At 37.0% G+C, this 23,478-nt stretch overlaps 1 long non-coding RNA gene across 3 annotated transcripts in view; it reads right to left on the bottom strand.

Annotated features, from left to right (window-relative positions):
- The window catches only part of LOC130455140 (uncharacterized), a 201,170-nt gene that overhangs the window by 97,674 nt on the left and 80,018 nt on the right, over positions 1-23,478 (bottom strand). The window contains exons 2-3 of one of the 3 annotated variants that reach the window (XR_008913068.1): positions 22,230-22,279; positions 18,910-18,973 (exon numbers count right to left, since the gene is read on the bottom strand). The exons of 1 other annotated variant lie outside the window; for it this stretch is intronic. This is a non-coding gene — a long non-coding RNA (uncharacterized LOC130455140). Of the gene's footprint in view, positions 1-18,853; positions 18,974-22,229; positions 22,280-23,478 lie in introns of those variants that run through there. One more of the 3 variants, XR_008913066.1, reaches the window with a different exon arrangement.

The raw sequence follows: 23,478 nt of genomic DNA, 5'->3' as shown, positions 1-23,478 counted from the left end.
ACAAGTCTCACCTATTTCAGCTGAGAGAAATTCTGCTTATAAGCAAATAAGAATTTCCATATACCTCAAACAAGCTTTTCTGATCATTTGCCTTGTCTAAGGATTTCTTAAAGCCTATGAGTCTACATTATAGCAGTTATTCTTATATATGTTGGCAATAATTAATTTATCACAATTTAGTCACAAAACCTGAACAGGAATGTTGAATTCATTAGCTCTACAGTAAATACAAATCAGGGCTAGATCAAATCCTGGCCTTAGATCATCTGAAGGAACTAAGACAAGATCAGTTAGGAATCTCTCTAAGGATTTCAGAAAAATTCCAGAATCATTTGTGATTTTCCAAAACCACATACATCAATTCTATATATTAATCCTAAGTTAAAGATCCAATTATGAGAGCAGAATATCTCTCTGTTTTCTATTACCTTCTCTCTCTCTCTCTCTCTCTCTCTCTCTCTCTCTCTCTCTCTCTCTCTCTCTCTCTCTTTGCCTCTCTGTCTCTCTCTCTCTCCCTTCCAAACCTTCTGCTTAAAAAGCTGAACAGGGGGCAGCTGGGTAGCTCAGTGGATTGAGAGTCAGGCCTAGAGATGGGAGTTCCTGGGTTCAAATCTGGCCTCAGACACTTCCCAGCTGTGTGACCCTGGGCAAGTCACTTGACCCCCATTGCCTAGTCATTACCACTCTTCTGCCTTGAAATCAATACACAGTATTGACTCCAAGATGGAAGGTAAGGGTTTAAAAATTTTTTTAATTAAATTAAAAAAAAAAAAGCTGAACACAGCTTCCATTCTTCCTTCATACTCAAGCTTTATGGACTTTAGAGCAAAGTCCCTCTTTCTTCTGAATCAAAAACCAGCATGCCTTCTCCACCTTCTCTGACCTGCTTTTATCATCATAAGTCAAACAAACATTCCATTGGTATCACTTCAATTGCTGATCAGTAACCCAAAAGAATTCTGATTTAAAGAATTACATCATTGAAACATTGTATCTTTAACATAGGGTTCATCAATTATAAATTCCAGTTCATAGTACAAATTGGTAAACTGAGGTAACGACTGAGTATTGAACAAAATCTATGGTGCAGTCAGGTTTACAATGAGCTTTTGTTTACATCAAAACAATACTCGAAATACACATTTTTAGCAGCAACTCACATAACATATTTCAAAAAATTTCATAAAGCATTTAGTATTAGCAGCAACTCACATAACATATTTCAAAACATTTCATAAAGCATTTAGTATTACAGGATCTATTTTAAATATAGAGATTTGAAGCCTTTTAAGGTTTAAGGACTGTAAACCTTAAAGCAAGATTTTTGACAAGCAGGCTTATTATCTATTTTTGAGACCAGGAAGTTAAATGTAATAATAAAGTTAGTCCAACTTTAATACACTGGGATGAAAACCATTGAGATGAAAACCATTTAATAATTTTAAACAAAAACCCATTTTTGGTAAGTTTAAACACTTAAACCCACTTTTCCCTTTAAACCACATATGATAGAAAGATAGATAAGGATTGAAGTAGTCTACTGATAAAAAAAAACCTGTTTTACAAAACTTATCCCTGGCTTTTCTATACAGATTTAAATTTCACTGTCCGACAAATTTAAAATTAGGATGTTATTTTCTAAACCCACTTATACACATGATCACAATTTCGAAATGAAATACCAATAAAAACACTAATAGAGAGATTTAAGCATAACTTCCTTCTGGCTAGCATACAGGGAAATGAGATTTATCAGGACTTCTTATCTATCCCTGTTTACCCCAAAACAGGTGAATTACCACCTGGTGTTAGAATTTAGGGTATCAAAAAGTCAATTTCCTCATTTTCCCCCCAGCTATTTAACATGAAAGAAAACAAACAAACAAACAAACAAAAAACCCAATTGAATTTTCACAGCTGCTTAGATTTGATCTCTTCCCAACAGGAGGGGCCTGTGAGGAAGCTTTTCCCTTTGTCTTAATTGGGTTGGCTAGTCCCTATCTGGCTCAGACCTCAGGATTGGTAGCCACTCCACACCTGAGGCTTCTCAGACTAAAATGGGAGAAGTCCTGCACAGCCACTACCCAAGTAGAGGATGGCATTACAATCTTAGGGGAAGGTGTACCATTGTCATTCAACATTAAAAGAAATTGGGATTTTTCTTTTCAAGCTATTTAGAGCCAGTTTTTCCCAACACAAAAACAGACAGGGCAATATGTGATGGACTGGACAGTCAAGATGGACACAACAAATATCAACGTTGGGCTGGATGTGCTCCTCCACTCACCCCAAAGAACTAGGGGTGAGTAGGGGTGAGTGGTCCCAAAAACAAAGTGGTGTGGCCAGGCTTCCCCCAGGGCCACACCTTCCTCCAGTGCATCCACTGGGTTTCCTACTTCCAACAGGGGCCTCTAACCACCCTAAGTTCCAACCAGGGGGCCTCTAACCACCCTGAATTCCAACTGGGGGCCTCTAACCACCCAGAACCAGGAACTAACCCCAGGCAAGGGTCTCTAACCCCTACAGTGGGGCCTCTAACCCCACAAATACTGGGGGGCCTCTAACCACCCCTAACTCCACTAAAATCAACTGGCCAGAATACCCTGCTTAAGGGAGTCAAGTCCAACCGATCCTTCCCACGGCCCATCCAAGGGAGAGAGAGTCAGGGATCCTTAGGCGAAGGTAGCCAAGAGAGGTGTCACAGTCTCCATCCACACTCTTCCCAGGATTTCTGACCTATCCCCTCGTGGGAAATAGGAACTGCATACTTTCCCGGTCCACACTCAGAAATAGGTGGGCAGTTCTTCCTTGATGAGTACAACTTAGCAATAGGCTGTCCTGGATAAGCCCCAGGCCGGTGACCAGTGGTCAGCCACTTAGCCATATGTCGATGACTCAGGAGATCTTACCACACTCTCATACAACACTCTCATACACTCTCATACAACATTCTCTGCATATTCATTCAACACCCCCCGAGGCTACTCACCAGACCCTGCTATCCTCCACCGAGATGTGGCATGTTCTGGATCCCTTCAACCAGAGTTGCCCTGGGGACAGGGGTCCCCTCCCTCTGTTGGTCATACTCTGTTTCCTTCATGAGACCCTGGAACAAGCCCCCATATGAAGTTATGGGGTTATGATCCCAAATACAGAAGGAAATATCTTCTCTGAATCTTGAAGAAGCCCTAACACATTGAACCCTTTGGCCAACTTTATTTGTCATGTAACATCCATGATATTACAATGTCTGCTTTTAAGGCCAAGTATTTGCAGTGTCTTTCTTCTTTGTGTTCTCTATTTGTATTTGAATTAGAACTTTGACTTTGAGCTGTATAAAAAACAGAAAATCCTAAAACCTTTTCAATTTAGAATATATTGATAGGTTACAATGAAATGGATTTTGGGGGAAAAAAACACCTTAGAGACGAAATTTCTCAGTTTAGAGGGTAGAAAGCCAAGGAAATAGAAGGGGTTCAAGTCTATTGATGCTTCACAAAAACTTTTAAAAGTCATACCAAATAATCGAACATAATGGACTTCTCCATTAGTGGCGGTGTAATGTCCCTGAACAACTTGCAGGGATCCGGGAGAAAAAAAACACCATTCATAAGCAAAGGATAAACTATGGGAGTGGAAACACCGAGAAAAAGCAACTGCCTGAATACAGAGGTTGAGGGGACATGACAGAGGATAGACTCTAAATGAACACTCTAATGCAAATACTATCAACAAAGCAATGGGTTCAAATCAAGAAAACATCTAATGCCCAGTGGACTTACGCGTCGGCTATGGGGGGTGGGGGGGAGGAAAAGAAAATGATCTATGTCTTTAACGAATAATGCTTGGAAATGATCAAATAAAATATATTTTAAAAAATAAAAAAATAAAAAAAAGTCATACCAAGATGGGGGAAAAATGGCAACCTCATTCCTCTCACATCATCATTGTAGCAATCACCCATTGTTCTTGATTCTCAAGTTTTCTATTAGGGTGGGGAGAACTATGCAGATGCCATCAAGACCTATCCATTATTACAAAAAGGAGGAAACTAAACTTGCTTGATTCTAAGCTGGACCATGAAAAAATCTCAGGGCTGTCTGGAGCTGATATGGAAGTTGCCTATTCTATTGTTGGCTCCCAATAAATGATCTTCAAGATAGATTTCCATACTGAGCAGAAGGAAGAACCAACTTGGTGAAATATAAGCTCTTTCATAGCAATTGAACAAGTCTCTGCCAAATAGATGATACAATATGAGTTGTATTCGCAAACTCTTTAAACAAACAAATAAAAAGAACATTACTAGTTGGACAAGCAGATTTGTTAAAAATACCAAATAATGAATGTAGGCTTATGATGCAAGTTGGGGAGGTAGAGACAAATGGGGTGGAAGGGGGGAACAGAGTCAGCTGTTTAAAGGACTTAGGATTTTTGGCAACACCTTAATACACTTCCAAGGTCCAGCCTTTCTGAACAATAAAAAATTTTCCTTTTCACAAAACCCCCTTAAATGTATATACTCATACTTTACTAATGAGGCATTCTTTTTCCTGATTCCCTCTTACTTTTCATTCTACTTAGTGAATTTTTATGTGCATCCTTACTGTGGTTCTAGCTATTTTTTATACACAATCTCTTTTTAAGTTGGAAATAACCAAGATTTTTTTCACAAAGAAAATGAAGACATAGGATAAAATATTAATTTTTTTCAACCACCAGAATTCCTATTAACTTGAGTTCCCAGGGCCCCTTCTTCCCCAGCTCTCTTTGCAGTCAAACATCTGTTTGACAGAAATTCCCTTTATATTTCAGTCAAGAAACCTTAGTCTTTTGGGAGTGAATTGAACTGTCAAGTGAAGTTTCTATAATTTAAAGAGAGCAGCAGGAACAACATAAAGTCACATGAATGCACACACACACACACACACACACACACACACACACACGTACATGTACATGCCCCTTCTTTTTAAGACTGCCATGATATGAAGCCAGGGCATGGAATCCAGCATTTGATGAGCCCTTTGCTTTTGGCCAAATATGTATAGATTGGGTTAGAGAGTGAAGGAAGGGAAATAGGGGGACCAATCAGAATGTCAGAGGAGTTGTCATCTTCACAGTTGAAGAGAGTCATCTCATCCCTGAAATTACTGATCAGCCTTAGTTCTAAAGTCCAAATTATGGTCCGCCTAGAGCTAGAGTTGGAGGGGCATAGGATGAACATCAGGTGTGATGGAATGACACAGAGATATCCAGAAAGCGATGGTTTTTCAGGTTTGGTCCAGGTGCTATGCTGCTCCCCCCTCATAACTTCCCCCCCAAAAAAACCCTCATTATATTATACTTATCTTATTTTACCTTGCAGGGTTTTAAATTTTTACTTACATGTATAAATATTATTTCCTAAATAGAATGTAAATATCTTTGAGGGTATTTTTTCTAAGAACCTAGTGTAGTGTATTAGATATTGCAGGAATTTAAAACATGTTTGTTAATCTCTGATAGGAAGGGAAAGCAAGGCACAGTGGATGACTTGCTGGGTAGTCAGCATTCTGAAAGAACATGATATCCAAACAAAAGTCATCAATAAAAGTAAGATAATCATTTTTTAAAGTACTGTAGTTTCCAACTCACTCTCTTCTAGCTTGTCCATTCAGTCTATTATTATATTGTTTATCAACTATTGAATATTTCAAATGGGTTCCCACTCAATACTATAAACCAGTCAGAGAAGCAGCATTAACATTGAAGAATCAATCCATTCAATAAGCCTTTATTTAGCTTTTTACTATGTGCCTTGTGCCAGGGATTCAGAGACAAAAATAAAACAGTCCCCGTCCTCAAAGAGAACACTTTCCATGGGTAGAGAGCAAGGCTATCTCATTGAACCATGTTCCCAAAGCTAACTCTGAGAAAGCTTTTACAGAAAAACTCGTCCCTTCTTCCCAGTTTATAGCAGCAGTCACTCACACACGCACTGTGCAGCTCATGTTTTCTCCAAGAAGGAGTATGGAGGATGGAGACTGGAAAACCTAGTTTTGAGTCACAATTTTCATACATTCTGGTTATGATTCTCTGGGCAAGGCACCATGATACCTCTCCATGCCCCTGGCTACTCTCTTCGATTTCAAGTTACACTGGCAAGCCCTTAGAAATCTTCCCACATCAATGAAATCATAAGTATGGATTAAAGCAAGTGTTATTCCAAATGCTGGCATAAAAATCATTTAAGTTCATTTTGCTTTAAGATTTCATCACCATCATTGATGTCAGCAGCAGTATGAACAGCAGCTAGGTGAAACTGGATAAATAGAATGCTGAATGTGGAATCAAGAAAACCTGAATTCAAATCTTGAATCAGACACTTATTAGCTATATGACTCAGAGCAAGTCATTTCATCTCTACCTGCCTCAGTTTCCTCATCTGTAAATTAGGGATAATAATAGCCCTTATCCCTAATGGTGTTGTGAGAGTAAAATGAAAATAATCTATAAGGCATACTGTAAAAGTGCTATATAAATGATATTTACAATAATAACAATTATAGCTGAAATTTATAGAGGGCATCCCAGAAATCGTATTGCCACTTCACTAGCTTAAAAGAGAATTAAGACTTTGGGAACACCAAAAATTTTGTTTTATGGGTTTAAAGCATTTAATATGCATTATTTTATTTGATCTTTGCAGATTGTAGGTAGAGTTTAAATATTAGAACTTCTAAAACTAAGTTTTATATAACTTCACGATTCTCTGAAAGAGTTTAAACTAATGAAAAGCATGGCTTACTGTTGTCCTACAACATTTAAAAATGAAAATAAAATAGTGACATGTCTTTTAGAGTAAAATACATATTGAGAGATGGTTAATGAAAGGAATCACTCCCATTAATTCTGACCCACTACAGGGTTTAAAGAAAGAATAATCTATAAAACTGGAAAGTAAACCCCAACAAAAAGTGTATTATGAATACATGTGAAATATTTTGGTTACAATGAAATAGAATGTCGAGTTCTGCCAGACACCCTGAGATTGGTCTCCTGTGACTAATTACTCTGGACCAGTTTGCAAATTAATTACCCAGCACTTGACTTCCCCTCCCCTTTTCTCCATCCTTCTCACTTCTTCATGGTCCTTCCCACACCCCTGTCCCCTCTCCTAAACTAACAAAAGCTCCTTGTGCCAACTGATCACATGCAAAAGAGAAAAATGAAAATGAGTTGACATTCACATTTCCTTCAATATAACTTCACCAAAGCTGAGCATTTCTTTTCTAAATGTAACACATATGTGGGCCTGCACTATAGCGCTGGGGAGTGTTAGATCTAATAAACTACATCCTTCCCCAAACTGTAAGGAAAAAGGATTGCTATTGACTCCAAGATCTGATTGGATGCATAAATGAAACCTTAGAGTTAGGGGAAAAGAATACCATTGTTCCGAGAACTTTTACACAACTTACTTAACTTAAGTTGCTTAGCTAATCTGAGTCATCTCCATTTGCTTTTAGCAAACCACTGAATGTCACAACTTTACGTAAATTTCATCTGTATGCATGTGCATGTATATGTGTATAGATATAGTGTGTGTGTTTACATGTGTGCATATACATATATTTATGTGGGGCTTGCCATATAACATATATTCAATATATATAACATATCTAATATGTTATATATTGTATACTATATCTATTTATCCATATAATATATATTTTACATGTATTTTCCATGTGTGTACACATCTGTGAATGTGCGAATGTGTGCGTGTATGTTTCATTTATTGTGATCTTTGTCAGAAGTTTGAGATAAATATTATGTAGATATGAAACATAACATTTCAGAAATCAATAAAGCAGTCTCTCTCTTCATGTATGTGCACATATAAAAGTCTTCTCATCAAGAATTACTTTTTGTCCTTGAAATATGGCTTCAATCCCTATTTCTGTATATGCCTCATTCTGTTCTTTAGACAATCTATAATATTAAGTCACTCATAAAGATGATAATAATTGTCAGAATGAACAATTGGCAAAATATTAATTCTAATATAGTGGCCAAGAAAAGGGAGGAGGAAATGATGATATAATGCAGATATTGACTATGGAGCCTACCCATGCAGTTCTTGCTTTTGACTATTTGTCTTTCTTTTCAGAGAATCATTCTGGCAAAGGTGACATTCTCACCATTTCCAGTATAACACTGCTAGAGAAGGCTTTGAGTACATGGCAATTTCATGCTTCTCAAATGCCCACAAAGTAGCTGAGATTGGAATGAAAATGAGATGTGACAGACTAGGGAGACAGATAGAATCTGGTCTCCAAAGCATGTGGGTGGATCTTTTAAGGACACACCAGAAACCTCAAAGAGTAAGAGCCACCAGCTTCCAAGCCTGAGGTATATGACATTAGGCTCCTGCCCCGTTCAGGCACTGGCAACATCGTTGGTGCCAACAGAGCTCCCCAGGAGTTTGAGCCAGTTCAAAGGATAGTGAAACCATTAAAAACACATTCTGGAATCCAGCACTAATAAGAATTGGAAAGCATCCACAATACTTATGCAGTAAGTCCAGAGCAGGAAAAGTATATAGATATAAAATTTAGCTTGATACAATAAAAAAATAATAAGATACAACAACTAAATTTTCCTAATTTTTAGAACAGTCCCTAAGAGGAATAGGCTACCTTGGAAAAGAGTAAATTAACCACTTCTGGAGACCTGCAATCAGAGGCTGGATGGATTAGATCTTTTAATGGGGATGCTTTCCCAGGGACTGCTTCCTCTGAATGACACTGGAAATTCCATAGAACTTCAGAATTCTCTATTATTCCAGGCATACTCTTTTTATTTTTATTTTTTTAATTCTTCATTATTTTATAGCAGAAAAACATCATATGACTTTATCATACTAATACAAATATTGATATTACCAGTTGGAGACTTGGCAAGAACACACATTATCTAGCCCTAAAAACTGTATTGCTGATCTCAACATTCCACTAGTCCTCTGTATTGAGAGGTCCAGTTCTTCATAACAAATTAACAATAATCATGAGAGATTCCTTTAAGTATATCCAGACAAAATAATTGCTTAAAATAATCTTAGCTATCAAAATGAAGCCAGACAAACCCATGTTTATTATTTCAATGGACTTCTGAACTTAATAATATAGGTCCAAGGTGGTAAACCTATGGCATGCATGCCAGAGGGGGCACTCAGAGCCTTCTATGTAGACACATATGCCATTGCCCCTGCACAGAGCTCACCAGAGTTCATTGATAGATAGTCAAAGGGACTCAGAGCTAGGCTAATGCCCTCCCCCTCTCCATAGTACCTGAGGATATTTCTCACATCACCCACCCCTCTAAAAGGTTCACCATCATTGATGTGATATTCCTAACAACATAGGGTATAAGAATCATACTCCATCTCTGCCTCTCTACACTGCAGAAAATCTATGATAGTTTACACCTTCTAGATTTTCTGCCATTTTGTAGATACCAATAGAGCCCACAAGCCATTCATTGATTAGAGTATCCATTGTTAAAGGACAAGTCCACTTTTTTTTCCATCCCACTATTATTCTGATTATGCTGTGTATACTATGCTATTATATACTGATAATATGGTACAGCATATTAGGCACCACCAGAGATTCTCCATTGACTTTTTTTTAACCTTTACTTCTGTCTTATAAGCAATATTGTGTATTAGTTCCAAAATAGAAGAAGTGTATGGGCTAGGCAATGGAAATTAAACAACTTTTCCAGGATCACAAAGTTAGGAAGTATCTAAGGCCAAATATGAATCCAGGACCTCCCTTCTCTGGGCCTAGCTCTCAATCCACTGAGCCACATAACTGCCCCTCCATTTAGTCTTCAGTGACTCTCAAATTTAATTCTTTAGAGATTGCCAAGACTCCATGATTTCTAGTTCCATGTGGCTGATAGAATATTGACATGGAAAAGATGGATATTTATTACAAATTGAAGCTTGGGGTTATTAAAAAGCACTACACAATTGCCTAAAGATTATTCACCTAGTTCTGTTCTACCTGTCCAATTCTCAATCCAGATTGTTGTTCATTCAGTATTTGTTTAAATATAAGTTCCCATGGAGCAACTCCATAGATTGTTCATACTACTGTCTTGCTTTACCTAGGCAAGACAAGTTGTGAATATTGTTTTACTAAAAAATTGAAGGAAAGCAACACAAGGGATAGAAAATGGAAGAAAGAAAAGACCAGGCAAGGGAAGGCAAGATGAAACAAGGCAAAGAAAGGAAATGGAAGAAGAGAGGGAAGGGAGGAGGGGAAAAGGAAGAGGGAAAGGGAAAGGAAAAGAAAGGAAGAAAAGAGACAAAAAACAAAGTAAAAAGAAAAGAAAAAAATTGGTTATTTTGTATCCATCACAATAAAGTTACAACCTTACGTTCTAAATGTTTTGATCTTTATTTTTTGGGATTTTTTTTTGTTTTAATCTTTAAAGTGATCAGTAGAGAATTTTAATTATAAAAGTTATGTGTCCATGTACTGGAGAAATTGCTGTACATATTATGATATATAAATATATCTTGTCACATTCATACATTGGAAGCAATAAAGAATATAAAGAATTCAGAGCTACATGGAAAGATTCCTATGAACTGAAGATGAGCAAAGAAAGCGGATACATGAGAATATATAAAATTACAACATCAAAGTAAATAAATATAACACTAAGGTACAACAAAACTCAGATTTATTTCAGTGGACTATGTTGGTTCTACGTCACTAAGATAAAGGCAAGCAGTCTTTCTCTCTCTTAACTAGAAAAATTAGAAAGTTATACATGTAGTCAGGCAGAACAACTCTATCAGGGTTTACATTTATTGTTTTCTAATAGGAAGACACCATAGGATGGGAAGTGACTAATATGACCACAAAATGTACTAACAAAAATGAAACCAATCATTTCCTTTTAGACAAATGTCCAGGCATAAATAACTAATAAGAAAGAACCTATTTCTTTCCTATATGGATAATGTTTCTTTAAAATATAGGGGGATATTTGGGGGCAGGAGGGTGCAACAGGGTATATCTGTAGATTGAGAGATAAGCCTAGAAATGGGAGATCCTAGGTTTAAATCTGGCCTCAGGTCCTTCCTAGCTGTGTGACTCTGAGCAAGTCACTTAACCCGCATTGCTTAGCCCTGAGCACTCTTTTGCCTTGAAACCAACACATAATATCGATTCTAAGATGAAAAATAGGGATTTTTTTTTTAATTAAAAATATAAACTTAGTAGAACATGACTAGACATCTCTACTGAAATCATCCTACCAATGTCATATTGTTCCAAATTCCTCTGATGGTCTCATGATCATAATTTACAAATTTAAGGGATTGGGTTTTTGTTCTGTTCAGTGAACAATGAAGCAAAGATCACACTTTAATAAGTTCCTTGCCCTGGAGTTCTCAAAACACAAGAACATTTGGTCCTGGGGTTGGGGTTTTGTGTTCTGTTTTGTTTTGATTTATGTTGTTTTTAAAATGACCAATTTTCTTTTGATCTAGCTTTGACACCTGCACTGGCCTACTTCTCTTCTTAAGGGGTCCCTGTTTGATCCCTAATCATGTGGATACAATTCAAATGGATATAATATGATTTAGAAACTATTCTTCACAACTTCTCCCAAAACACACAGATACAGAAACATGCAGACATTTGAATCAGGTTTTCAAAGACAATCTTGGCTTTCAAATTCTCCCACTGAATGGGATTTTTCACATGGAAGATAGAGCAGAAGATGCCTCTAGGAATGCTTTCTTGTGAGCAGCTACTAGTTTGTGTGCATAAGTTTACTGCTGAGCAAAGTTATTTTCATTTCCATTTCAACTTTGAGATCTGGAAGGAAGACTTGGGTTCAATTCTGCCTCAAATATTTAAAATTGAGTAATCCTGGGAAAGGCTTACTGTACCTCATTCTTCTTTGTATGTAAAATAAGAAAGAGTGTTGGATTTGATGGTCCCAATGGCCTCATCAGCTCAAAATCTAAGCTCCTATTCCATTGTTTATTTAATAAAGTTTCCCATCTCAAAAAATAGATTATTTTTATATATCCCAGGTAGCTTCCATGAAATCACTTCTTTTCATGCTGTTTTGTTTTGGAACTATGTGATTTCACTACTTCAAATTGGCAATTGAACTGTATTTAGTAGTGTGTGCTAGTTCTTTGGAACACTGAGAAATTAAATTGTTTGCCCAATCAAACACAACTTGTATATCTTAGAGACACAACTTGTCAACTCTAAAGGTAACCTTCTATTCACCATGCCATATTGTCTCAAAATGAAATTAGTCACCCATAATCTGCATACCTTAGCTCTGGAAGCATCTGAGATATTACAAGAATGGGAATTCCTTTCAGCAATGTGAATCATAACCCATCTACAACTAAGTAGATGGTGCTTAAGTGTCACAATGGAAATTAATCAAGCTAATGATAAGCCTCTGTGAACTTAACTAGTTTTATCCCTAAAAAAAAAAAAGAAAAGAAAGAAAAGGAAGATAGACCGACCATGACACTGGAATGAAGCCTTTCTACATTAACAGGACCTCCTAGAGCTAATATTCTGTTGGCACAGCTTTGGATTCAAAGAATCATAGAAAGACTGGTATGAACTGGAACTGATGCAGGATAAAATGCACAAAGCTATAAAAATGAGATACACAATAACCACAACAATGTAAATAAAAAATAAATGGAGCTGAAAAAGAAACAATGATTTATTTCATAGACTAGCTAATGAAATATAGCTCTTTCCTCTCAGTAAAAAGGCAAAGGAAGACTAGAGCAGACTGCTATATACACTAGCTGATATATTTATTCATTATATCTAGCACATTTTTTCTTGTCAGAAAATTTCATTTCAGGGTTCGTATGATTTTCTATCATAATCTGGCAAAAAAAAATATGAAAAGATAAAATTTAAAAGGAAACTCTCCTCCTAAGAGAAATGAGGAAATTTATTATGTATTCAAGAAAAGAATACTTCAGTTCTCCTTCACCGACTATCAAATGTTGTGATTTTTGTCCTGTAAAAGAAAATGATCTATGTCTTTAATGAATAATGCTTGGAAATGATCAAATAAAATATTAAAAAAAATTATAAAAAAAAAGAAAAAAGGCAAATTGAACATAGAGTAAAAACTTATTAAATGTTTCCTATGTGGTAGACATTTGTTCTAAGCCCTGAGAGAACAGAAGACTGAAAAACAGACCATCCATCTTGTAATTCCAGGTACCCAGGAAGCTGAGGCTGGTGGATCTCAAGTTCAGGAATTCTGAGCTAGAGTGGGCAATGTTGATTGGATGTCAATACTAAATTCAGCCTCTTGTATTAAAAGGGATAATCTGTGGAACTATTTCTAGTTGCAGTAAAGGGATACTCTGGCTTGACTAGAGAGATACTAGGGAAACTTGTGAGTGCCTTGTTGTAATGGAGATAGAGATACTTCTGAGAGATAGAGAGATGCTACTATAGAGGGTACTCTGGAGTGACTAGATAGAACTACTAGAGGGGATATTCTGGGGTTGCCTATTGATCACTACTGATGGCTATTAGATCAATATTTTCCTATCCTCCTCCTCCCTCAATCCCTCCCTGCACCACCACCCTTTGGCTTCACCCCTACCCCCCCCCCCCCCAGTGGATTCTGAGGTTTATGAGGAAACACTCTTATCTTCCTTTCTCAAGTAAGGGAATTTATTGGGAACAACAGGATGGAGGAATGAGGTGAGATGAGGTGAGAGGGATGAGGGTTTCCCTAATCTATAATGAGGGATAGGAGGATTATGGGAAATGTCAGTCTTGTCACAGCTGTGACTCAGAGACAATCAGAGAGTTTGGAGGACAAGTATTTTTCTTCTTTTCTTCTTTTAACCAGCCAGGTAATCTCTGCTTGAATAATTCAAGTCCAGACTCTGTCAGAAACCATAAAGGTCTAGGTCAGGAAAAAGCCAGTCTTCCTTAGTCTGAAACCCTGGTCTCTCAGTTCATCTCCTGGCCAGGCTCCAACTGACTTTTCTGGGAACATTCCATTTGGAATGCTCACCTTGATTGGAAGATCAGGTCCCTCACTTTGTTTTGCATGCTTGCTTGGCTTGTAAATCCTCTCTTCCTTCATGCCTCTTCCACACTCTGTAAGGTAAGCGACCATGATGAAGGGGCATCAGATAGCCTAAGGAGCTGTGAAGTGGCCCAGGATAAAAAGGAAGCAGGTCAAAGCCCTCATGTTAATCAATAGGTAGGATTGTACCCACAATACATAGCCCCTGCACATTGAGTTTGGGCAAAATAGCAAGATCCAATGTATTAAAAAAATGATTTTCTCTCCTCAGGGCACTCATATTCTATTCAGGGGACAATAACACTTTACTCCAAACAAGATATAGAATAAATGGAAGGTAGCCTTCTAGAAAAAAAGTATTAGCAATTAGAGGAACTCAGAATGATCCCCTGCTGAAAATAGGATTTGAGCTTAGTCTTAAAGGAAGCCAGGGAAACTAAAAGATGGAAATAAGAACAGAGAATAATTGAGAGATTGCTAACACAAAGGTCAGAGACTAGAGATGAAACTATCTATGTGAGAAATAGTAAAGAGGTCAACATAGTTAGATCATAGAGTGCATGGAAGGCAGAAAAATAAAATAGAATAAAACAAAAGTTAGGAAGAGTTCCAGGTGATACAATCTTTAAATTTCAAACAGAATTTGCAAATGTGTAATGCCAATTGTTGTTGAAGTAATTTTCCTTCTTTCTATCCCCCTAGTCCTGGTTTCTACACTTCTATCTTAAGGGCTGACTCTCCCCTTGTGACCTGTCTGCCCATCAGGGAAAGCAGTCGCTGGACATCCCTCACATCTCCAAGCAGGTTTCCAGATACATAGGACCCAGTCACTCACTGAGGACTTGGGTTGACATGGGCATGTACCCCCAGAAACCCAGGCCAACTATTATCAGGGAAAACTCCTTTGCCCTTGCATCCTTGTGACTCTTAACCTAGAAACACCCAATGACCTCACCTAGGGTCCTGAGATGTTTACCCTCTTTTGTCCTCTAGATTTAAGGTGGACAAAGAAATGTATCTTTATGCCTCCAGGCAGATCCCAGTCAGCTGACCACCCTACCCCACCAAGTGCCTGAGGGACTAACATTCTGGGTGTCCACACCAGGACATAGCATCTAAAGAATATATAAACCCCAGAACTGATGTCGTCTGGGGGACAGCCTTTCCATGCATGCTGTCCCCATGGAGGAACAGCCTTTCCTTTCATGCTGTCCTCCCAGGAACTGCTCCCCACCTTGCTGTTCTACCTTGCTATCCTCCTGGCCACTTTCAACATTACTTTCTAAATTAATAAATCTCTTTTGTTTTTAAGCTAAATTTTGGAGTCATTGCATGCTTGCAAAAGGCATCCTTCCCGAACCCCAAGGGTATCCTTCCATGCCCATAACAGAATTTATGTTTGATGGAGGTAATAGGAAACTCCTGGAGTTTATTGAATGAGCTTAGGGATCAAGGTGACATGCTCAGACTTTCTCTTAAAAAGTCACTTTGACAGTGGGTAGAGGATTGATGGGAATAGAGAAAGACTTAAGCAATGAGACTAAATAGAAGAGTATTGCAATTCTCCAGGCACAAGGTGATGAGACTAGTACCACATAATAGGGGTACTGTTAAGATAGAACCAATGAGATTTGGCAGCAGATTAAATGTGAAGTGGAGAGACCTAATGAGGTAGTAAGGTGTCCTCAATAGTAATAGGGAAGTCTGAAAATTGAGAAAGTTTTGGGGGGGAAATAGAGTTCTGTGCTAGATATGGTGAGCTTCAAATGTCTGCAGGATATATAGCTCAAGATATCAAATAAGTAATTTAAAATTTTTCCCATGGTTACATAATTCTTATTGTCTCTCTCCCCACTTCCCTTTCCCCTCCAGAGTTGACAAGCAATTTCACTAGTTTATACATATATTATGACTCTTATTATATATTATCTTATTTCCATATTATTCATTTTTTAATAGAGTAATCTTTTAAAACCAAAACCACAAATCAAATGCCCATATAAATAAATAATAAATATGTTTTCTTCTGCATCTCTACTTCAACAGTTCTTTCTCCAGATGTGGATAGCATTTTTTCTCATAAGTCCCTCAGCAGTGTCCTAGATAATTGCACTGCTTTTAGAAGCAGAGTCAATCACATTTGATCATCTTATAATGTTTCAGTTACTGTGAATAGTGTTCTGGTTCTGCTTATTTCACTCTGCATCAGTTCATGGAGGTCTTTCCATGATTATAGAAATCAAGCAGCTCATAATTCCTTATAGCTGTTAAGATTAAAATTTAGGGGAAACTGAGGCAAGGTGGAAATTAGTTGCTCTGCAAGGAGTATTATATTTTTAGAGGTTTATTAAAGATTAAGAACTTAAGAATATACAAGTAAGAAGAGCACATGCGAAAGAGGGCCAAGTGGTCAATTCAACCTCACCTACATCATGAAAGACCCCTCTGCTTGCAAGTGGAAACAGGAAAGCAACCCAGCCATAGGTGGAGACTCTTTAAATAATAATTTGCTCTCAGCCCAGGTGAGAATTCAGTGAGGTTACAAAGCATCCTGGGAAGTGGAGCAAGGACTTCCCGGGGTTAGAGTCCTAGGTTCAAATCTCCATTTTTACATTCCACCATTTGATACTCTGGGAAAAAGGGTTGTTCCCAAAGGATCACGAAAGCATAATCAACCTAAAGATTACAATAATTTGAGGATAAGAGCAGAATAGTATTCCATCACCATCATACACCACAATTTTTCAGCCATTCCCCAGTTGAGGGACACCCCCTCATTTTCCAATTTTTTGCCACCATGAAAAGCACAGCTATAAATATTTTTTGTACAAACAGAACATTCTAATTTTATTTTATTATTTTTTATAGAACATTCTAATTTTTAAAAATCTCTTTGGCTACAAACCTAGCAGTGACATTACTGAATCAAAGGATATGCATTCTTTTAAAGCCCTTTGGGCATAATTCCAAATTGCCTTCTAAAATGATTGGATCAATTCACAACTCCACCAGCAGTGCAGTATCCCAATTTTGCCATATCCCCTTCAACATTTTTTTAATTTTTCCTTTATTGTCATATTGGCCACTCTGCTAGATGTAAGGTGGTGCTTCAGAGTTGTTTTGATTTGCATTTCATTAATCAGGAAGGAATTTAGAGCATGTTTTCATATGATTGATAGTTTGGATTTCATTCAAAAACTGCCTATTTGTATCCCTTGATTGGGGCAAATAAGCAATTTTTTGATGAAGACCTGAAATTTAAGAGAGACAATAGGACTTGATATATAGAGAGACCCAGGAATCACTTGAAAATGATATCTTTACATTACAAAGAAAACCCATAACTGCATAAATTCATTGCCAGAAAGAGATTCAATTGCATTAAATATCAATAAACTCAAAAGAAACTATATCAACTTAGAATTGGAAATTTGAACTTTTATTTACTGTCCACTAAGAGAATTTTGTTCCCCTGTGTCATCTTAACTTGAAATGATCTTGTGAGTACATTTCAATTCCTAGCAAACTATTTCCAAAGAAAGGCAAAATTTGGGAAATTTCTAAAGCCTCCCCCCCCCAAAAAAACTTTGCTGAATAAAGGAATAAAATGAATTTTCCTCAGTTTCTCTGTGTCTCCAGGCTAAGGAAATTAAATATCACACCAACCTTCTTTCTGGTAAGCATGCCTTTTCCCTTGACTGCTTTTTCAAAGCTATGTCTCATCTCATACTAATAAAAATATCTCTGAAGACCTGGAAAATGATAATAAAAGTCAGTTTTGAATCTTACTGCCTTTCCTCCAGCACCCAGTCTTGAGGATAGTTTCACAAAGGAATCAAAGTACCATAGTCGCCAAACCTCATCTGTCTACCTCTCATGTTCTCCACCAATGTCTGCTTTCTATGATGCAGTTGTTGGGGACCTACGTGACTCAGAATCTCACCTTTCTTCTCTCTTGAAGAAATGTAAATGTCAAGAGAGGGCTCATGGTGAAAACAGCCAGAATTCACCAATTAGAAATAAAAGAAATTCCTTCAACCATAGACTTAATTAAAACAGATTCCAGACAAAATGAGCAAAGAATTCCTACAGGGATGACTAGATAAACAACTCTTGACTTTTCTGGACAAACTCCATTTACCTGCAGAGTACCTGCTTTTTCTAAGATAAATAAATTAATGAGGTGCTGTGGAAGCATATGGCCAATTACACCATGCTCTTTTACATCCTTGGCAGGATTTGACATTGACATTAGGCAGTTACAGCATCAGTGACCTCTAGCCCAGGAGGAAGAAACAACAATGAATTTGGGGGAAGATCTGCTTCTTTCCCACCAAAAACACAAAGTGAGGTAAGGGAAGGGTTTGGAAATGTAAGTGAATCTTCAAAGCAAAAACTCAGAACACACCCAACCCCCTTGTTATGCTTCTCAGGAGAGGATAGTAGATGTTTTCAAAATTAAGGCCACATTCTGGTGTGTTTCCTGGCTGGAATTTCAGAGTTCAAATGCTTTATGTTGGCTATTTATCAAATAAAAAACATTCCTCAGAGGGTACATTAAGTTTGAAACAATTAACCCGCTAACTTCCCAAAGGAAATGAGTTTCAAAATTGATTTAATCCATAACTTCCTAGGGGAAGTTCATTTCTGAAGTGTCACCTCCTTTAGGTGGCCTTCCCTGATTCCTCTAATTAGAAGCATGCACATGTGCACACATATGAACATACACATAGACTCTGCATTTCCTTTTCACATATTTTATACTTGGCATTTACTCATCCCTGTACATGTTCTCACCTCCAATGTAAACTAATTGAGGGCAGGGATGATTTTTCTCTTTTCTCCATTCTTGGCATGATGTCTGAAAGAGAGCAGATGCTTAATAAATTCTTCATGGATTGGATTGGACTGGATTTAGTTGAGATGAATGACACCTATGCAGGTAACTTTATTAAAGAAATAGGATTTCTATCCTGTTCAGAGTGGGGTACTTCTGAGCCCTTTTTTGTCATGTCTGGATAACAGCAACTTTGCAGGTCTTGGTCCAAGGACCAGCCCAACTAATTTCAAAAGGGCATAAGTTCAAAGAGGTTCATCTAACCTATAAAATTGGGCATATAGTTGGAGTAGATTGATTTTGGAACATAGTAACATGAAGACCAGCTCCTAATTCAAAGATTAACTGTGATTGATCTCAGTAAAGAGTACTCATAACTAAAAATTGATAACCCTGAAAGAGAAATTGAACTAGCATGATAATGCTTCACATGATAGATCAGGGGGAAAAAGTAGTTACAGGGAGTTGGATCTTTCTTTAGAAACAGGTCCAAAATCCAAATCCCACCCAATTCATGCTGCTCCATTTTAAGAAATCTATTTTGAGTCAACTAGGACTATTGGGCAGTCTTCAAACACAATGAGTATGTCATCTCTTCTTCCAAAAAATCAAACAAGCTCTTTGCCTTTCCTGGAATGTACTCATCACAACGGTTCAGATGTTTTCCTGCCTTCCTTTAAGACTCATCTCAGGTGCTTCCTCCTTCTTGAAGCTTTCGATAACCTCTCCAATGGTAAATTCTCCCTACAGACTCAATTATCCTAGTCCTATTTTATTCATAACTCTTTGTGCTTATTTCTGTAGATGTTTATCATACTCTTCTCCCCAAAAGAATGTAAAATTATTGAGGTATGAGATAAGTAGCAAGAAGAAGAGGAAGAGAGAAAGAAAGAAGAAAGAAAGAAAGAAAGAAAGAAAGAAAGAAAGAAAGAAAGAAAGAAAGAAAGAAAGAAAGAAAGAAAGAAAGAAAGAAAGAAAGAAAGAAAGAAAGAAAGAGAGAGAGAGAGAGAGAGAGAGAGAGAGAGAGAGAGAGAAAGAAGAAAGAAAGAAAGAAAGAAAGAAAGAAAGAAAGAAAGAAAGAAAGAAAGAAAGAAAGAAAGAAAGAAAGAAAAAAAGAAAGAAAGAAAGAAAGAAGAAAGAAAAGAAAGAAAGATAGAAAGAAAGAAAGAAAGAAAGAAAGAAAGAGAGAGAGAGAAGAGAGATAGAGAGAAAGAAAGAAAGAGAGAAAGAAGAAGAGAGAGAGAGAAAGAAAGAAAGAAAGAAAGAAAGAAAGAAAGAAAGAAAGAAAGAAAGAAAGAAAGAAAGAAGAGAGAGAGAGAGAGAGAGAGAGAGAGAGAGAGAGAGAGAGAAAGAAATCAGGGAGAAAGTGACATAAAAATGATAGCAGAGTCAAAACTAAGCAGATAAGCTTGTGGTAAATGGTTAAGATTGAAATGCATACTATCTCACACCCTACATCAAGATAAACTCAGAATGGGTGAATGACTTGAATATAAAGAAGGAAACTATAAGTAAATTAGGTGAACTTAGAATAGTATACAATTCAGATCTTTGGGAAAGGAAAGATTTTAAGACCAAGCAAGAGTTTTAAAAAAATCAAAGAATGTAAAATCAATAATTTTGATTACATTAAATTAAAAAGGTTTTATACAAACAAAACCAATATAACCAAAATTAGAAGGGAAGCAACTAATTGGGGAAAAGATTTCATAACAAAAATCTCTGACAAAGGTCTAATTATTCAAATTTATAAAAGATAAACCAATTGTACAAAAAAATCAAGCCATTTTCCAATTGATAAATGAAGCCATTTTCCAATTGATAAATGGGCAAGGGACATGAAGAGGCAATGTTCAGATAAAGAAATCAAAACTATTAATTAGCACATGAAAAAGAATTCTGAATCTCTTATAATCAGAGAGATGCAAATCAAAACAACTCTGAGGTATCACCTCAAAACCAGAAGATTGGCTAACATGACAACAAAGGTAAGTAATGAATGCTAGAGGGAATATGGCAAAGTTGGGACATTAATGCATTGCTGGTGGAGTTATGAATTGATCCAACCATTCTGAAGGGCAATTGGAACTATGCTCAAAAGGCGCTAACAGACTGTCTGCCTTTTGATCCAGTCATAGCACAGATGGGTTTATACCCCAAAGGGATAATAAGGAAAAATACCTGTACAAGAATATTCATAGCTGTGCTCTTTGTGGTGGCAAAAAAATTGGAAAATGAGGGGATGCCCTTCAAATGGGGAATGTTTGAATAAATTGTAGTATATGTTGGTGATGGAATACTATTGTGCTAAAAAGGAATAATGAACTGGAGGAATTCCATGTGAACTGGAACGACCTCCAGGAAGTGATGCAGAGTGAAAGGAGCAGAACCAGGAAAACATTATACACAGAGACTGATACACTGTGGTACAATCGAATGTAATGGACTTCTCCATTAGTGGCAATGCAATGATCCTGAACAACTCAGAAGGATTTATGAGAAAGAATACTATCCACATTCAGAGGAAAAACTGGGGGAGTAGAAACACAGAAGAAAAATAACTGCTTGATTCCATGGGTCAAAGGGGATATGATTGGGGATATAGACTCTAAATGAACATCCTAGTGCAAACATCAACAACACAGAAATAGGTTCTAATCAAGAACACACACAATATCCAGTGGAATTGCACATCGGCTATGGGAAGGGGTGGGGAGAGGGAAGGGAGGGAAAGAACATGATCTTTGTAACCAAGAAATAGTGTTCTAAATTGACTAAATAAAAGTTTCTTTAAAAAAAAAAGAGAGAGAGAGAGATTAAATTGGGGTTTCCTTGACCCCAAAAGGAAGGAAGACCATGAATGAGTACAAGTTTCTGGTCGCAAAAGTAGATTGAAGAGAAAACATCATAACAATTAGAGCTTTTCAATAAAAGTAAAATGTTGCTTTGTAAAAAAAAAAAAGACTAAATTGCATACCAGCTGCCCATTTGCTTTGTCCTGAGAGAATTTCTTCCCTGGAGTTTAGTTACCCTGATGAAATTATAGGTAAAGACACACAAGTCCAGAACTTTCCAAAATTGAATGAAAAGATGGAGGGGAATACCTTGGGATGATGGCAAAGTGAGACATTTTCTAGAAGTATTCCCACCCCATATTTTAAAAGTAGAAGAAATTAAATGTCCCAAAACTCAGACAATTCAGTGAACGCCAGTATATAAATGAAAAAATTTGCAACAAGATAATTCCTGCAAAAAAAAAATGAAATCAAGATCAACTCACCAGTCAATTTCTTAGCTCATTCCTATTGGTTCCAGCAGGGGGAAAAAAGCCTAGAAACATGGGAAGGAGGTGGCAATGTTCAGATATAATATATAGAACACCAAAGGAAACCCAACATTCAAATCACCTAATAAGCAAATGACCAAATATAGCAAACTGCAATATTAAAGAAGAAATTTAGCCAGCAGCTAGGCTGAGGGAGCAAAATCTCCTACTTCACAGAAGGACAACCCCCCCCCCCAAAAAAAAAAAACAGAATTGCACAGGATTGGCCTATGGTTATAAGAAATCAAAGGAAAAAGTAAAATATAATACTTTGAAGGGTCATGGACATTGGCTAGAACCCAGAAAGAACATAAACTACAAATCTGAGCTTAAACAGAAAAACAAATAACTGGAGATTTAACAAAAGAGAAGAATTCAAATCGAAGGAGATGAAAAGGGTATAACAGACACATTGGCAAACAACAGAATGTTAAATACTTTCATATGGTAATGAAAGACAAAGAAATGAAATGTTTATTTTCATATGAGTAGGGCTAGACAGGGACATGAGTGTAGAAAGGAGAAGTACTTCTGTTTTTGTTTGATTCTTTTTTTAAATTTCACATTGCATAAGATGTGCATAATATGCACAAGATGCACAAAATGGAATTCTTTGTCTTGCCATGATCCCCTGAAGGAAGAGACACCATGAGTTTTAAAGAAATCAGTTTTCTTCTCACCCTAAGAAACACATTGAGGTGAGAGGATAAAGGTTATGGTGGGAGGTATATCATGGATTATAAAAAGGCATAAAGATTTGGAGTGAGTTCTTCAGAACAGTGCTGTCATTGTTTAATTTCTGGTGTGGGGTGAGTGTGAAAGAAATATCAAATAAAGATTGGCTTAAGATACAAGAAATTGGGAGCTAGACATTAGAGGCTTCAGCTGCCTACCCCTCCTGGGCAATGGTATGGTCTGAGGCCAAATTGAGTCATGGTTGGAGAGTACTAATGACTGAGAGCCTATTCCTTTGAGAATCCTGATAACAGATGATAATTTTTGCCAGTTCTTCCTTTCCTACCTAGTTCATTCCTAGAGGATTTATTCTAAAGATTATTGGGCTTTTTAAAGTTTGTTTACCCTCTGTAATTAGTAAAGCTATGTAAAGCTATCTAAGATAAAGCTTGATTAACATTCTTGCTTTTGATCTTTGGTGATCTCTTTAGTGAAAGGGAAATCAGGGAGAAAGGAAAGTAGGGTCTGA

Source organism: Monodelphis domestica, chromosome 6 (assembly GCF_027887165.1).
Source record: "Monodelphis domestica isolate mMonDom1 chromosome 6, mMonDom1.pri, whole genome shotgun sequence".
Taxonomy (NCBI): Eukaryota; Metazoa; Chordata; class Mammalia; order Didelphimorphia; family Didelphidae; genus Monodelphis; species Monodelphis domestica.
The sequence above is the reverse complement of the archived record's forward strand: the minus strand, read 5'-3'. Positions and strand labels throughout refer to the sequence as shown.